The sequence below is a fragment of the Calliphora vicina genome, chromosome 5 (assembly GCF_958450345.1).
Source record: "Calliphora vicina chromosome 5, idCalVici1.1, whole genome shotgun sequence".
Lineage (NCBI taxonomy): Eukaryota > Metazoa > Arthropoda > Insecta > Diptera > Calliphoridae > Calliphora > Calliphora vicina.
In genome coordinates this window covers 78,127,911-78,146,717 of record NC_088784.1, presented here as the reverse complement: position 1 = coordinate 78,146,717, position 18,807 = coordinate 78,127,911, and positions in this window count along the sequence as shown.

Genomic DNA, 18,807 nt, shown 5'->3' with positions numbered 1-18,807 from the left:
TCGAGTTTTTAAACTCCTAAGATGTAACCAGTTATATTTGCAAGTAAGCCTGACTTTAAAATACAACAAAAAAAATCACCAACAAATTTCAGCAATTTTATTTCACAAATCAACTCTAAAACACTTAGCGAAAAATTTAAATATTTATATTTTCTTACCAAAATTATTTTACAAAAATTGTTTCACCAACATTTATTTAAAAAGAATTTTCACGAATATTTTTTTTTTCACTAAAAAATTTATTTAAAAATTAGTTTTTAACTGATATTAGTATATCTTTCTATTTTATTAAAATTTTATACTAAGAAGTTTTCCACAAATATTACTTTCAGCAACAAATTTTTACAATTTATTTTTCTAGACAAATTCTAAATATCACTGCAAATTATTTATCACCAAACATTTATTTAAAAAATCTGCACAAATTTTTAATTTTTTCCACTTCAATCGTTTTTTTTACCAAAATTAGTTTACAATAATTGTTTCATCAACATTTATTTAAAAACAATTTTCATATTTTCACCAAAAATTTTATTTATTTCAATATCTTTTTTTGCTCACTGATATTTTTATATTTATTTCTGTTATTACAATTTGTACAAAAAGTTTTCCAATATTTTTTTTATAATTATTTATAAATATCACCGCAAAGTATTTTGTCTTAAATCAGGGACAAATTTATAGATTTTTATTTCACTTCTTACCAAAATTAGGTTAGAAAATTTTTTTTTTTCAAAAATATTTTCACAAATAATTTTTTTCAACAAATTTATTTTAACTAATTATTTATTTCAATCAATTTTGTTTAATCATTGGCACATCACTTATTCCTTTACTGATATTCATATATCCTTTTCTTTTATTTAGCTAATAAATCCAGACTCTATTTATCAGTAGTCTTGTGTGATTTCTAGCGAAAATTATATTTTATTCACTGTATCAACAAATTATACAATTTGCTTCTAAATATTCTCACTTCAAAGGAGATATATCATCACTAAGTTAACCACTGATGTTATCATTGCATACGATTTCTCTTTTAGTTTACCGTTTGCACACAAAAAGAGCGTAATAATATGCCAAAAACGAAAATTTATTATTGTTTTTTTTATTTTCCGACAAAAAACCGTCATCACCCTACTTCGTTAAAGGTTGTTTAGGTACTAAACGAAAATGTCTCTCTCTTGTAGCAATGCTCTCTATTATGGTTTTGGTTGTATGTTTATTGTTTACCTGCGGTAAAGTACATTTGTTTGCTACAAATCCACCCTAATTGAGCTGCGTTGGGATCAAACCCAAATAAGTCTGTTTATGGAAACTATCGGAATTTTTACTCTTTTAGTAAAATTTAATCTCTATAGGATATTTGTGGTAGTTGTGAATTGTGTAAAGAGGACTTATTTTTTAATGCTTCAGTGATATGTCATCGATTGTATGAAAGGTGTCAATTTATTCGTTTGAATGTTAAGGTTAAGTTTACATTACATTTATGTAAACTATTGGGACTAGAACTAACCCCTAGGAAACAGTCGCGTAACTAGTTTTGTGTTAGTTTCTTTCAATATCGGGATAGTAGGACACTTTTTAGAAATATTTCTCTTTGGAAAAAACAAATATTGAAAGTTTTATATTTAAAAAGAGTTTTTAATTAAATGGATCTTAACCTATAGCTCTTCATAAGCACCGGTTTGTGGATCGTTAAGTGATCAACCTTCAATGATCATTAATTTATTTCAACTAAATATATTGAAGCACTTACAGGAATGTAGTGAAAAGTCATTATATGTATTAGCATTTAAACCCATTACTTTGTAAAGAAAGATTTTGCAATTAGTTTCTTTTTATAGTTAATTTTTAATCCTCTTTAATGATTTTTTTTCTTTCTGATGCTGATTTTTCTAGTTTAATTTATTTTTAATTCTCCCATATACCTCTTTCAAAAACATTTTATGAGTTTCACTTATCGTAAATCATAATTTTTACATCATAAAATATTAAAAAAACATTCTAAAAATATTTTCTTAAAGATCAAACATAAAATTTAGTTTTAATTTTAAAATTCTTTTAATAATCTAGAAAATTGTTTCTATAAAATAAGAAAAAAAAGCATCTAGAGACTTAATGAAAACTAATTTTTAACAACCACTTTTAGTTAAAGAAAGAAAAATTGTCATTTTCTATATTTTATGTTCAGTTTGTTATTTTTTATTTGTTTGTCAGTCAGTCTCATGACCGAGACGGTTGCATCGTAATTCAAAAGAGTTTCTTTTTTTAATTTTTATGTTTGTAAAGTTAATAAATTTGTTTAAAATACTTGTGTGTGTAAATCTGTATACATGCGTCTAAAATTTTTATGTGTGTTTTTCCTTTTTTTTTTTTTATAAATTTTGTTCATTTTCCTTTTAGTGATCTTTTGACTTTTGGACAAGTGTTTAGTTTATGTGATTTTAAAAGATTTATCTTAAATAAATTTTAAATAGAAACAAAATAAACCAACAGACTTTGTTACTTTTTAATACTTACTCACTCGTTCAACAACATCATCATCCTCATCAGAGACATGATAAAATGTTGTAAACATTTTGTTTTACTTGTTTCTTTTTATCGGTTTTCCAATTTTTTTATTTTTTTTTATGAACATCAGACAAGTTTAGTATTTCAATAATAATTTTTGTAGTTCAAAATAAAAATGAGTGTTGGACCACGGTCATTATATGTTTAGCTAAATTTGTTGGGATATCCATAAAGCTATTGGGTAATTTTATCAATAAATTATGATATGAAGGAAAGTGATTGTTTATGAACATGAAAAAAAAGGTATCATCAACTAAACAGCTTCCAAAGAAGCGAAAAAGAAGTAGATTTTAAAATTCTAGAGCAAATGTTCTCAATACATGTTTTATGTTCTTTTTATCACATCTTTTGAAGTGATGAAAGTGTGATTCATTAAAAAGTACTTCACATTTTATTACACCTTCTTATCTTAAATTGTTTTTTTTTGTCGTCTTCAGTTATGAATTGTCAACTCGTGACCATTACTATTTCAAAAGCTAAGCATGCAAGTAATGCTAAATCGTTTTATTTCAGTTCTATTGAAAGATTAACATAAATTTTGCTCCCCTTTTCTTTCCCCAACCTTAAACACATAAAAACTAATTTTTTCCACATTATAGATGTTTTAATTTATATATTTGGGGTATTCACACGGTCTGCTATTAGTCATATTGTCATAATGTCCTAATATATTATAATATTTTATGACACAACAATAAACATAGTTTAAATAGTCTTATTAGTTTAGAACTAGTTTGAAAAACAACATAAATTTGATTAAAACTATCATAATATATTAGGACATTATGACAATATGACCAAATAGCAGACCGTGTGAATACCCCAATTGTATATTTATATAATCGGTTTTATTAAGTGTTTCCATTTCATATGGAATTTCATTGTTAAAAAGGGATTAACTTAAGTGCTGCAAGAAACACACACAGAACCAAATTCATACATACGTAACACTAAAAAGCACAGCAAACTAAGGAGTAGGAAAAGTTAAAACTATAATCCTACCGAATTGAAAATAAACACAAAAGGCAAATACGTACGTAACGGTAAGCAATATTAAACCTTTAAGGGCAAAAGCTTGAAGCAAAGTTAATAAATTTTGCACAAACTAAAAGTAAAGATTTTACAACAAATCTACAACAATTGTGTAAATACTTTAAGATTAAGAAATAGAAGGGACAATAGCTGTAGGACTATATGTGTCAAAAATTATTGATATTGGCAATAGATCACAGGACACTGTCAGCAGTCCTTTTTTTAGATTTTCAAGAAGAAGAAAACGAAAAAAAAAATTTACCAATCGTGTTAACGTTTTCAAATTTGGTCTTGTTTTTGATTGTGAAAATTTTAACTTTATAAAGCTATAAAGCTATAAAGTAATAATGTAATAATGTAATAATGTAATAAAGTAATAAAGTAATAAAGTAATAAAGTAATAAAGTAATAAAGTAATAAAGTAATAAAGTTATAAAGTTATAAAGTTATAAAGTTATAAAGTTATAAAGTTATAAAGTTATAAAGTTATAAAGTTATAAAGTTATAAAGTTATAAAGTTATAAAGTTATAAAGTTATAAAGTTATAAAGTTATAAAGTTATAAAGTTATAAAGTTATAAAGTTATAAAGTTATAAAGTTATAAAGTTATAAAGTTATAAAGTTATAAAGTTATAAAGTTATAAAGTTATAAAGTTATAAAGTTATAAAGTTATAAAGTTATAAAGTTATAAAGTTATAAAGTTATAAAGTTATAAAGTTATAAAGTTATAAAGTTATAAAGTTATAAAGTTATAAAGTTATAAAGTTATAAAGTTATAAAGTTATAAAGTTATAAAGTTATAAAGTTATAAAGTTATAAAGTTATAAAGTTATAAAGTTATAAAGTTATAAAGTTATAAAGTTATAAAGTTATAAAGTTATAAAGTTATAAAGTTATAAAGTTATAAAGTTATAAAGTTATAAAGTTATAAAGTTATAAAGTTATAAAGTTATAAAGTTATAAAGTTATAAAGTTATAAAGTTATAAAGTTATAAAGTTATAAAGTTATAAAGTTATAAAGTTATAAAGTTATAAAGTTATAAAGTTATAAAGTTATAAAGTTATAAAGTTATAAAGTTATAAAGTTATAAAGTTATAAAGTTATAAAGTTATAAAGTTATAAAGTTATAAAGTTATAAAGTTATAAAGTTATAAAGTTATAAAGTTATAAAGTTATAAAGTTATAAAGTTATAAAGTTATAAAGTTATAAAGTTATAAAGTTATAAAGTTATAAAGTTATAAAGTTATAAAGTTATAAAGTTATAAAGTTATAAAGTTATAAAGTTATAAAGTTATAAAGTTATAAAGTTATAAAGTTTTGATGTTAAAAATAACATTAGTTTAAAAAAATTAAATGTCTTATAAAAACATTTAAGTTTTAGTTTTTAAATTTTCTACAAACTTATGCATTCTGAACATCTGCGGGAGTTGTTTACATTCTGAGCTAGTAAGTATTAGACAGAAATCTCTGTCATTTAGAAAAAATACCTTCATAGAGATGGAGGGGACATTCATCTCTAGCTGCGGAAATTGAAACTGTTTCCTCTATGTTTGTGCACTTTTATTTTGAAAAATAACTGAATTTATAACCCCAAAACTCATTCAAGGGTTAATTCTTTCATATGCTTAAAAGATAAGCCTTAACTCTTGACTAAAAATAAAAGAAAATAAAGAAAAAAATTCAACTGGAAAAATCCTTTTATATATTGGGTTTTTCTTACCTCTTACCCAGCTAAATAAAGCAGACAAACTTTTCGTTTTGTTTTTTTAACAATTGATTTGATTTTGTTATTTTTCAGTTTCAGTGATTATCCGAACAAGTTGTTCTTATATGACCATTGTTGATTTTATGCTCTACACCTTTTTTGTAAAAGAAAGAAATGTTCCTTCAACTTTTTGCTTGTTTTGTTTGCCATTTGTATGTTTATACTATATTGATTGGGTTGATTTCGATTAAAAACAAATCTCATCCTATAAAGTAGAATGGCAACATAAGCGTTTTATAACAATTTTCTGTTTCTTTTCAATTTATTCATTCATTCATTCATATTACTCATACACAGAATAGGTTTTGGTTGGCAGGAGTTTTGTTTTTTTGTTAATTTTTTCTTTTGATTCATTCATATGGACGATTGATTTCATTCATTTAATCAATTATTTTCTCCTTTTAACTAAATCTGATTGATATCACAACTCAATTCAATACTTTCTTTTTTTTTGTTTTGTTGCTTAAATCAACTTTATTTATTGTTAAAAAGTATAATAATATACGGCCACCATGTAAGCATGTGAGTTGGTTGGCCAGTTCCCTTTTATGTTTCTGTTTGATTTCCATTTATTATATTCTAGTACTTTTTTCTTTTTTGTTTTAAATACACTTTTATACTTATTTAACAGTCTGGATTCTGGTACCAAGAGTATTTAACAATTTTGTTCAGCCATTTGCAAAGAAACAAAGAAACTTTCAAGATGGTTTATAATCAAAAGTTGTTAGAGTGTGTTTAGTAGAGTAGAACTTAATTACTAAAGTACCCTACTTCAGGTTTAATAGCAATAGATATTAATTGAATTGACCCAACTTGAGTTTAAGTTACTTACAGCTACTTTTGTGGAACGCTCATTTGTAAAAAAGTCTGTAAAATCTTTAAAAATTAGGGCTAACATTTTATAAAAGAACGTCAATTGACCTTGGTAACCATTGACCAAAATTTTGTTACTGTAGCTTTACAATTTAAAAAGTTTCTCATATATCCTTTTTTTATTAAAACAAAATATCAGCAGTTTTCAAGTATTTCTTTTTGGTTCTATATAATATAGTTTATACATCTTTTTCTAGAGAATTATTCTGTGTTTAGTAACTGTTTATAAAATAACTTCCAAAGAAGTTGAAAAAGAATTAGACTTTTCTTGTTAGCGAGCATAAGCAAGTTTAGGATCAATATTTGTGGGAATCTTTACAACAAAACTGATTGAATTTGGATATGAACTTCAGCTGTCCTAAAACTATTACTTTATTTTTTATTTTTTTATTGAAAAAAAATTTAAATTATTTTCACAAACTGTCTACAAATTCTAACAAACTTGTGCAAACATTATGAAATTACATATACGAATGTATATTAGTTGTGATTATCACGGTGCAAAATATTGTTGCAATCGGTACACTATCTTTGGAGTTCTACATATATCCTTTTTTTCAATATTCTAAAAATTCCAAATTTCAACTTGAAATTAGGTATACAAATGTATAATAGCTGTGGCATAAATGAATGGAACAACAAAAAAACAATAATTTAAAAATGTTAAAAAATTCAATAAAAATATTTTTATAAAAAAAAAAAATTTAATGAAAAATTATTCAATTCTTGGGAAATTTGGTATTTGAATAGCAAATTATGTATTTTATTTATTAAACAAATTTTACGAAATTTTATTCAAGAATATAAAAGGTCACAATATATCCTTTTTTCAAATTTAAAAATAAATTAATAATAAAAATGCTCCTAAATTAAGAGAATGAATGTATATTTATGTCATCTATAATAATGCAAGATTTGGTTGTATCCATGTGAATGGTTTAAGAGTTCATCATATATCCTTTTTTTAAATTTCTAAAGAATTAATAATTTCAGAGTTTTCTAATAATCTTAAGAGCAGTTGTTAAAACAAATACAATTTTTAAACAAAAATTTTAATATTGAATTAAAAAAAATTAAAAAATAAAATAATTCTTTTAATAAATTAATAAAATTTTTTAAGAAAAGTTATTCAGTTCTTGAGAAATTTGCTATATGAATAGAAAATAATGTCCTCTATGCATTTGTCAATTTCTTTCAGCGTAAGATTCAAGGATATAAAAGCTTGCAATATATCCTTTTTTTAAAAATTTGGAAAAATCAATTATAATGTGCTAGAAATTTTGTAAATGAACGTTAAATATTGCTACAAATACATTAAACAAGTTGAAAATTCATTTGAGCCATTAACTTCAAAGCTCTTAGAATATCCTTTTTTCAAAAATTTACAATTCTGTGGATTTTCATAAGAAAATTTAGACTCTATGATAAAATATAGCAAATTTTACATGTTGACTTAATATATATGCTATAAATTAATGCTAAAACTTGTTAATGATAATTTTTGAATTAAAAAAATTTAAAAAATAAAATAATTAAAGCTTCCAATATATCCTTTTTTTAAAAACTGAAAAAATGTATTATATTGTGCTTGAAATTTCAAAAATTAATGCTAAATATTGCAAAATATACATTAAACAAATAGAAAATGCATTTTAGCCATTAATAGCAAAGCTGTAAGAAGATCCTTTTTGCAAAAGTTTACAATTCTGTGGTTTTTCATAAGAAAATTTAAAAACCATGATCAAATATAGCTAATTTTACATGTTAACTTAACCCATTTGCTATAAATGAATGTAAAAACTTGTTAATGATAATTTTTGAATTAAAAAAAATTAAAAAATAAAATAAGTTTTTTATTGCAATAAAATTGTTAAAGAAAATTTATGCAATTCCTATGAAATTTGCTACATGAATAGCAAATAATGTACTCTATGCATTTGACATGTTTTTTTAGGAATTAGCTTCAAGGATATAGAGCTTACAATATATCCTTTTTTTCACAATTGAAAAAAATTCAATATTTGGCTTGAAATTTTCTAAATGAATGTAAAATATTGCGATAAATACATTAAACAAATAGAAAATGCATTTTAACCATTCATAGCAAAGCTCTTAGAATATCCTTTTTTAAAAAATTTACAATTATGTGGATTTTCATAAAAAAAATTTAAAACCGTGATCAAATATAGCTAATTTTACATGTTAACTTAACCCATTTGCTATAAATTAATGCAAAAACATTGTTAATGATAATTTTTGAATTAAAAAAAATTAAAAAATAAAATAATTTTTTTATTTCAATAAAATTGTTAAAGAAAATTTATTTAATTCTTATGAAATTTGCTATATGAATAGCAAATAATGTTCTCTATGCATTTAACATATTTTTTAGGAATTAGCTTCAAGGATATAAAAGCTTACTATAGATCCTTTTATTCAAAATTAAAAAAATGTATTATATTGTACTTGAAATTTTGTAAATGAATGTCAAATATTGCCACAAATACATTAAACAAGTTGAAAATTCATTTGAGTCATTAAATACAAAGCTCTTTGAATATCCTTTTTTTCAAAAATGAACAAAATTGTTGATTTTCAATAGACAATAAACAAAACTGAAAACCAATATTCTTTATGTTTAAATTAATTAAAGCAAAATAAAATTTTTTAAAAATTTTCTAAAGCTGCACTCTATTGTATCAAAAGTATCAATTATTGTAAAGTAATACTCCAAACAAATCAAACCAATTTCACAGTATTTGAAAAGTCTATCCTGTTTTCAACAATAAACAAATTTGCAAACATTTATAGGAAATATGAAATCAATATTAAATGTTAGAAATTTGTTAGCTTTAATTTAAAATCTAATCGAAAAATTTCAATCAACACCATTATATTTTCCAAGAAAAAAAAAACATGTAGAATTTTTAACAATTCAAGCTCAATTTCGCTGAAATTGAATGCATAAAAACAAATAAATTCATTGATTTTCACAGGAACTTTGCAATGAAATATTAATAAAATTACTGTAGTGTAATATTTTTAGGAAATTTGGTTTTAAACTATTAAAGTTCATGGAATATCAGTTTTCTTAAATACTTATTAGTGCAAATATTTCATGTTAAGCTTATGTGGCCAACAATTTTTATTTTAATTAAACATTTTTCTAAAATAATAAATAAATAAATCCATCAATTGTGTTGAAATTTAACAACTACAAAAAGTTGAATCAGTATTCCATGTGATTCATTCATTAGTAAACAAAAAAAAACTCTAACAATATTCAGTTTCCAACAACTAATAAATGTGGAGATTTAATAAAACTTTTCACTTTCCTCGAAAACTGTTTAAATTCTAAACAAAAAATGTATTTAAAATATCAAAAAATGCTACAAATATCAAAAACGGATGTCATTGTAATCCTACATTTAACTATAGATATTTTTATTTTGTTAAAATTAAAATAAATAAAGGTTGGGTCACATCCTTTTTTGAATTAATTGAAAGTAGAAAATTGTAATAAAACATTTAGTTCACATAGTTTACGCTATTTAAAAGAGGAAATCTATTAATTAACATGAAAAAATATATAGTACTAGCTGACCCGGTGCGCTTCGCCACCCCAATTAGAAGAAATAGTACTATTAAGTCTCCCGCTCACTCCGGTCCATATAATCTTTATTTCATGTTTCTAAATTCATTTGTGAAGAAATTACTAAAAGAACCATTCGAAAAAAGAAATAGTACCAAAAAGTATACCCCTAGAATCCTAACTCACTTAGGACCATATATGTTTAATTTCAAGTTTCTAAGTCCATTGTTATAGAAATTTCAAAAAAGTACCATTAGATTAACGAAAAAGTATCATGAAGTATCCTCTTGAATTTTCACTCACTTAGGACCATATATACTTGTAGTTTCCCACTCACTTGGGCCCATGTAAGCTTTATTTCATGTTTCTAGGTTCATTGGTGAGGAAATTACAAAAAGTACCATTCGAATAAAGGAAAAGTACCAAAAAGTCTCCCCCTAGAATTCTCACTCACTTAGGACCATATTTGCTTAATTTCATGTTTCTAAATCCATTGTAATATAAAATTCAGAAAGTACCATTAGAAGAATGAAAAAGTACCTATAGTTAAGTTCTCACATTTTGGTACCTAAATATAATCCCTTATTTCTAACACTAACTTCACTCAGATACATATCAGCTAACTTTAATGTCGATAAGTGAAATAATTTAAAATATTAAAAAGGTACCATTAGGAGAAAAGTACCAATTTCCCTTTTCCTCCTTGAACACCCCTCAAGTTTGAAATTTAAAAATATTCCATTTTGCAAAAGTTGTTTATGCTACAGACATGTCTCAATCGATTAAAATCTGTGTTAATGTGCCCAATAATAAATATGTTTTAAAAAAAGTACCAAACTGTTTACCCGGATTTGGCCTAAAATACACCATGGCATTCGAGTTCCAAATAACAACCTGTTAGTAAATTTTTGTATGAATCCAGGAACCAATGTTAAACAAATTATAAAAATCGGCTTAATAATTTGCAATAAAATGTATTTTCCTGATTTTATCCCCTTTTTGGTACCTTTTTTATCCCCATTGCGTTGGTAAAATATTATTAAAATAATTCTCTGTATCGTGGTGGGAGCTCATAGTAAAATATTCGAATGTCTATGTCAAATTATAGAACAAAATATTTTTTGAAAAAGTACCAAAAATAAACACAATTTTTATCCCTTAAGGGTTCGAATTTCCAAAAAGTACCAAACTTGTATTTTTTATTTTTTAATAAGTAAAGAATACGTTTTAAATTTTGTTTCTATGTTTATTGGTTTAAAAGATACATAGGGTGCCAAAAAAGTACCAAAGTACTGTTTTTACCCGTTTTCTCCCCTAAAAGGTTCGAATTTCGAAAAAGTACGAAACACCTGTCAGCTTATTTTTTAAATGGAGTAACATGCAATTTCAAGTTTTTTTGTATCTTTATTAGTTTTGAAGATAAAAGATTACCGGATTTACCCGTTTTTACTCTTTTTACCCCCTAAACGTTCGAATTTCCAAAAATCCCGTCTAGTGGATCGTTTTGAGGAGGGAAGAACCCACAGTTAAAATTTCATGATTCTAGCTTCAGTCGTTTGGGCTGTGGGATGATAAATCAGTCAGTCAGTAACGTTACTCTTTTATATATATAGATTCTATTTAAAAATCCTTACAAAATCTGAAACTGGATTCAAATCCCTAGAAATTTGGAAAACGAATGTAAATTGCTGTTGTTTATAAGTTTACCAATTTTAACTAAGCTTCGCTGATTAGTACTGAACCTTTGGGAATATCCTTTTTTTCATTAACGATAAAATTTATAAATTTTTTTTAAAGTTAAAAATAATACTTTTGTGCTTTGGAAATTCAGCGAAAGAACTGTAGATTTATTCATTTGCAGCTCTATAAAAAACAAATGACACTTTTTAAGATTTTAAATAAAAGAAGTTTTTATACAAATGTTCATAAATCCCTTATAAATGGTTCAAATGTGCAAAAAATTTGCAAATGAATGTGACTAAATATTGTTTATAAGTACAACCGTTTTTTATCAATTTACGTTGAGTAGAATCAAAGCTCTGGGAATATCCTTTTTTTCGACCACAATAAAAATTAAGGATTTTAAATATTTTTTTACTTTTTTTATTTAGTATGAAATATTTAATTTATAAACATGTTGCTATATTGCTCTTAAACGCTTAAACGGAATTAAAAATCTGTAAACGAACGCTAACAACTGATGTATATAAGTACAATAGTTTTTTCTTAATTTTCTTCATATAGAATACAAGTTGTGGGAATATCCTTTTTTTGAATAAATTAAAAATTTGATATTTTAAAGACTTTTTAATACATTTTACTTCGGCAAGTTAAAACTTTCTGTTTTTAGTAAGAATTATTTTGAAAATTAAATATATTTGTAGACAAATATTGATAGCTTGATTTAAAATGATTGAATGGAACTAACATTTTGTAAACGAATGTCAACTAGAATTGTTTATAAGTATACCACTTTAAAATGATTTCCATTGGATAGAATAAAAGCTGTGGGAATATCCTTTTTTCGATCATAATCAAAAATACATATTTTTAAGACTTTTTTACTAAATTATACTTCAGCTTGTTTAAACTAGTTGATAGTTTTAAACATTTTAAAGATTCAAAATTTTATATTTTATAAAAACAATGTTATAATCCTTATAAATACTTAAATGGAACTGAATTTTTATAAACGAACGTAAATAAGTGTTGTTTATAATTAGAGAAGATTTTATAAATTTCCGATGGATAGAATAGAAGATTTGGGAATATCCTTCTTTTGAGCACAATAAAAATTAGATATTTTAAAGATTTTTTAATAAATTTTACTTCGGCTAGTTAAAACTTTTTGTTTGTTTTTATACAAATGTTGGTAGATTGCTCTAAAATGCTTGAATCGAATTGAAATTTTGTAAACGAATGTCAACTAGAATTGTTTATAAATATACCATTTTAAAATAATTTCCGTTGGATAGAATAAAACCTGTGGGAATATCCTTTTTTCGATCATAATCAAAAGTACAAATTTTTAAGACTTTTTTTTACTAAATTTTACTTCAGCTTGTTTAAACTAGTTTATGGTTTTAAAAATTTTAAAGATTCAAAATTTTATATTTTATAAAAACAATGTTAAATCCATATAAATAATTAAATGGAACTCAATGTTTGTAAACGAACGTAAATAAGTGTTGTTTATAAGTAGAGAAGATTTTATAAATTTCTGATGAACAGAATATAAACTTTGGGAATGTCCTTTATTTATCGAAATTTTATTTTGAAGACTATTTAATAAATTCTATTTTAGGCAGTTTAAATTTGATGATTTTAGTAAGCATTTTCAAGATAAATTATTTCTTTTTTATAAAACTGTTGTTATAATCCACATAAATGCTTGAATGGAATTGAAATTTTCTAAACGAATGTCAATTACAATTGTTTATAAGTATACTAGTTCTAAATAATTTCCGTCGGTTAGAATAAAAACTCTGGGAATTTCCTTTTTTCGATCATAATCAAAAGTACATATTCTTAAGACTTTTTACTAAATTTTACTTCAGTTTTGGAAGATTTAGTATTTGATTTTTTATAAAAATGCTGTTATAATCCTTATAAATACTTGAATGGAACTGAATTTTTGTAAACGAATGTAAATAAATGCTGTTTATAAGTAGAAAAGATTTCATAAATTTCCGCTGGACAGAATAGAAGCTTTGGGAATGTCCTTTTTTTCGACCGGAAAAAAAATTTATTTTTATAACTTTTTAATAAATTCTATTCTTAACATTGTTGATATTATTAAACATTTTGAAGATTAATTAGTTCTTTTTTAAAATGATAATCATAGGGAACCTGTATCGAACGCAACTGATTCATTTGAAGCGATCATTGGCCGAAAAACGACCAGAATATGGGGCCAGACATGAAACTGTAATATTCCATCATGACAACGCTCGACCACATGTTGGAATACCTGTTAAAAAGTATTTAGAATGAAGTGGTTGCTAAGTTTTGCCTCCAAAATAAAAGCTAAAAATGTTAAATAATCCATAAAAACATTCTATATTAGATTTCAGAGATTAAAGTTTTGTTAATAAATGTCAAATAATATGACAAATTCATTAAACAAATTGAAAATGCATTTGAGCCATTAATTGCAAAGCTTTAAGAATGTCCTTTTTTCAAAAATCTAAAATTCTATAAATTTTCATAAGAAAATTTAGAAACCATAATAAAATATAACAGATTTCAATTGTAGCTTTACAATTTTGCTATAAATTTGTAGATAATGCAAACATTTTCTAAAGGAAATTATTTTCTTGGAAATATAAACAAAAATTATTCAAAACGAATGGAAACATTTCTCGATAAGCTTGGAATTTTGTAAATGAATGTAATATAATGTTACAAATACATTATAAAAAAGAAAATTGTATTAAAGTCATCAATTAAAAATCATCCAGAATATCCTTTATTCAAAAATGAATTCCAAACCTCCATAGGAAAAATTTTAACACAATTATCTTTTCTAAGTAAAAGAAGTAAGAGAGCTATATTCGACTGTGCCAAATTTTATACAACCTTCATCAAATTATACTTTAAAATAAAAATTTTAAATATTTTTAGGTTTCAATTTTTTTTTTTTTAAATTAACGAAATAAAAATTTTAAATATTTTTAGGTATAAAAAATTATTTTTTTTTTAAATTTAAAATTTTGTTTTTTTTTTTTTAAAATTAACAAAATAAATTCTTTGAATTTATTAGTGAAACAAATTTGATGGCCAAAAAATTCTTTGAAAATTTCTTTTTTATTTTTTTTGTTGAAAAAAAATTGGGGTTAAAAATTATTTTTGCCGATTTTGATCCATTGTAGGTCCGACTTACTATGCCTTAGGTCTTTGAAATATATATCAAAACAAGTAAGAAAATATGGTCGGTCAAGTCCGACCATATAATACCCTACACTAAGTAAAAGAGCAAAAGCATTTTTCTTTTAAAATTTCAATAATTTATATTTTTAAGTGATTTTCGGAAGTGGACCTTATATGGGGGCTATGACCAATTATGGAACGATCATCATGAAATTAGGTCGTGTGAATTGTGTCTATATGAAAGTTTACAATGTTGAATTTTGAGTATATTCCGACATTTTTAAGAGACTTATGCACGTTAAAGTGATTTTCGGAAGCGGGTCTATATGGGAGCTATGACTAATTATGGACCGATCGTAACAAAATTTGGTGACATGAATTTTGTATATATAAAACTTATTTGGAGCGCAATTTGTGGAGATACATTTATAAATTAAACATTTATGATTGATAAAGTCCAATTTCGGAAGGACATTTGTATGGGGGCTAGGTGAAATAATGGACCAATTTCAGCCAGTTTCAATAGGCTTGGTCCTTGGGCCGAAAAAACAATATGTACTAAATTTGATCGAAATATCTTTAAAATTGGGACCTGTACTCTGCGCACAAGGTTTACATGGACAGCCAGCCGACCTGACGGACGGACGGACATCGTTTAATCGACTCAGAAAGTGATTCTAAGTCGATCGGTATACATTAAGGTGGGTGTTAGATTAATATTTTTGGGCGTTATAAACATCTGCACAAACGCATAATACCCTCTCCACTATGGTGGTGTAGGGTATAAATATGCCAAAAATCTAGGTTGTCCTGGTTATCCGAGTTTGTTTTTATATCTCAGAATCATGTAAGTTATTTTGGGGGGCTTCAGAAAATTGATTTCAACAGACAGTTGGACAAGGCCATATCAACTCCGGAATGACAAATCAGATCACCTTCAATTTTGTTGAAATTTTTAATGAATTAAATTAAACAAATTTTTTAATATAAAGAAGTGTTGTGAAATTTTATTTAAAATTGAAGAATTGAAACGAAATTAATCTTCATAAATAAAACTGCATTACTTAATACACTCCCAGCACATTATAAGCAATGACCTACAGTTCATGCAATGTCCACCTTAATGTACAGCTTACACAATTCTCTGCAAAAGTCTTTAGCAACTTTTTTGTTTTTCCCCCCAATTTATATATTAATGGTCCTTAATTGAATATATCAATCAATTTATTTAAGCGTGCTGTAGCCATTTGACATGAAACAAAAAAAAAATTAAAAAGATTAAGTGACATTAACAATGATTTCGTCAGCAGCTACAAAAAAACAAGAAAAACTCTTAAATAATGAACCAGAAAAACAAAGTTTCCTTTCAATAAATGAGAAAACGAAAAAAAATAAAAACCTAAAGAACAATGAAACAATTTTAATGGCATTTAGTGCAATTTCTGTTAAACTTTCTCTGTAACAATTTTTGGCCCCCTTTCATTTTAGTACTTTCTTCTCCCTTCCATTTATCTGTTGGATTTTGGCCTTCAGTTTTTGCCATTTCCTCCCCAGCACCAGCAAATACATACTACATATCTTTTTTTTAATACTTTTCTGATTTAGGTTTTTATTTTTCTGGTTTTTTGGTTTTTATTTTTTTTGGCTTTTGTCGCTTTTTAACAATGTTAATTAGTCTCATTTACAGCTAAAACAATTTTTGTTCGTTCTGCTTGCCCCTTTTTGTTGATGGGGAATATGTGTTGATTTGTTCTCGTGTTTTTTTTATCGAATCGATTTTTTCCCTCTCAATTCAGTTTAATGAATTCAATTTCAATTGTATTTAATTTATGCTGTAGTACTTTAGTTTTATTTTAAGTACTAAATAAGTACTTTTATTGTATGACTATGTAGCATATTTTCCTAGTAATTGTTTGTTTAGATTTTATGTCAAGGTAAAACTCATTCAGAGAATTTTAAATTGTTTGCAGTTTTTTTTTTAATGATGTGAATTGTAGTTTTCAAACAACTAACTATCGATATATTAGGGAGACTTGATTTAAAATTTGATCAGAATAAATGTAAATGCTAAAGAAATGAGTTTTGAACTTTCTAGTACTGATCTATCGCTCTGAATACAGTTAGGAGTGAAAGAATAATTTTGTATTTCCCTCCTCTTAACTGAAAGAACAGCTCCTGTCAACAGAAATCTGTCAGTTGATTCCTGTCACAATTTGAACATACTGCGTCATTTAGTATGTGTTTGACAGCTATTGATAGCAGACTACCTAGTGACTTGAGGAGAAATTGGAAATAACTGAATTTCGTGTGCTCATTAAGTATTATTTTTTGCGGAAAAAAACAATCACTCACCAAGGCTATGCTTGATAGATACGTTCCCACCATCAATTTCAATTGTAAAAAAGTGCTTTACTGAATTTCGCTGTGGTCGTACGATTGCGGAAGATCCCCAACGTTCTGGACTCACAGTTGAGGACTCTATAACCGAAACACTTGAACAAATGCTCGATATGGTTTTGGCCGATCGCAGATTGAAGGTGCAAGAGATTGTGGAAGTCATATGAATCTCAAATGGATCAGTGATTTCAATTTTGAACGATCAGTTTGGTATGAGAAAGCTTGCTCACAATCGTTTGCACAAAAGAAGACTACACACATGTGCAGTTCTCATGAAAAAAAATCCGTGAATTAGACTATTCACCAGATTTAGCCCCGAGTAGAATCAACATTTTTTGGAAATAAATAAATCTGGGATTTCTAAACAGCCGATCTCGATACAATTTGGCGTGGGCGTAGCCAAGGAGTATTCAAATCCAAGGTAATAAAATAGACCCAACAACTGCTTCAGGGGCGGCGCTAGGGGGCTCAAAGTAGGGTGCCTTCGACATGTAAAATTTTTAAACACCCACATTTATTTTGTTTCCCATCCGATTTCAAAGACTTTTATATTTTTGGAAAGCGCTTGGCTAGATCTTGATAAAACATGCTTGTGTTTGCTATTTATATCTTATAGGCATTTCAAAACTGAAATTTTAAAATTTTGCATTACCTTGTTCCGCTTTTTAAAAATATAGGTTGTAGTTTTGAACCGAATATACTCGAATTATTTTTGTTAGATAGACAACTAAATTATCAATAATATACAAAAGATTTCAGAGCAATATAAATAATGGATCCAAAACTAAACGATTTTCAATTTAAAAATTCAAAAAATAGTAGATTTTTTCCAGTTTTTTGGGCGAAAAGGTGACATAGCTCTTGTTATTATTAAAAAAAAACTTTCTTTAAGAACATCTAAAGGCAGGGTCACACATGTCAAATATTTGCTCAAAAAAGCGTAACCACTTTTTTAGCACAAATTTATTTGACGTGTTTACTCTTACAATTATTTTGTAAGATCAAACAGCATCAAATAAAATAAAACTAAATTATTTTGTAAGTTTTTGAAATAAATAAAAGAATTCAAATGTATTTTATTTAGTGGTTAAGTCTTTTTCGTCAAATATTTGTCATGTGTGACCCAACTTTAACAGTTTTATGTTTTTCTGTAAGGTATCATTACGGAGATCATTATACCCTACACCACCATAGTGGGTAGGGTATAATGAGTTTGTGCAGATGTTTGTAACGCCCAAAAATATTAGTCTAACACCCACCTTAAAGTATACCAATCGACTTAGAATAACTTTTTGAATCGATTAAACGATGTCCGTCCGTCCGTCTGGTTGGCTGGCTGTCCATGTAAACCTTGTGCACAGAGTACAGGTCGCAATTTTAAAGATATTTCGATAAAATTTGGTACATATTATTTTTTCGGCCCAAGGACCAAGTCTATTGAAACTGGCTGAAATCGGTCCATTATTTCACCTAGCCCCCATACAAATGTCCTTCCGGAATTCGACTTTATCGGTCATAAATATTTAATTTATGAATGTATCTCCACAAATTGCGCTGCAAATATGTTTTATATATACAAAATTCATGTCACCAAATTTTGTTACGATCGGTCCATAATTAGTCATAGCTCCCATATAGACCCGATTCCGAAAATCACTTTAACGTGCATAAATCACTTAGAAATGTTGGTATACTCACTAAA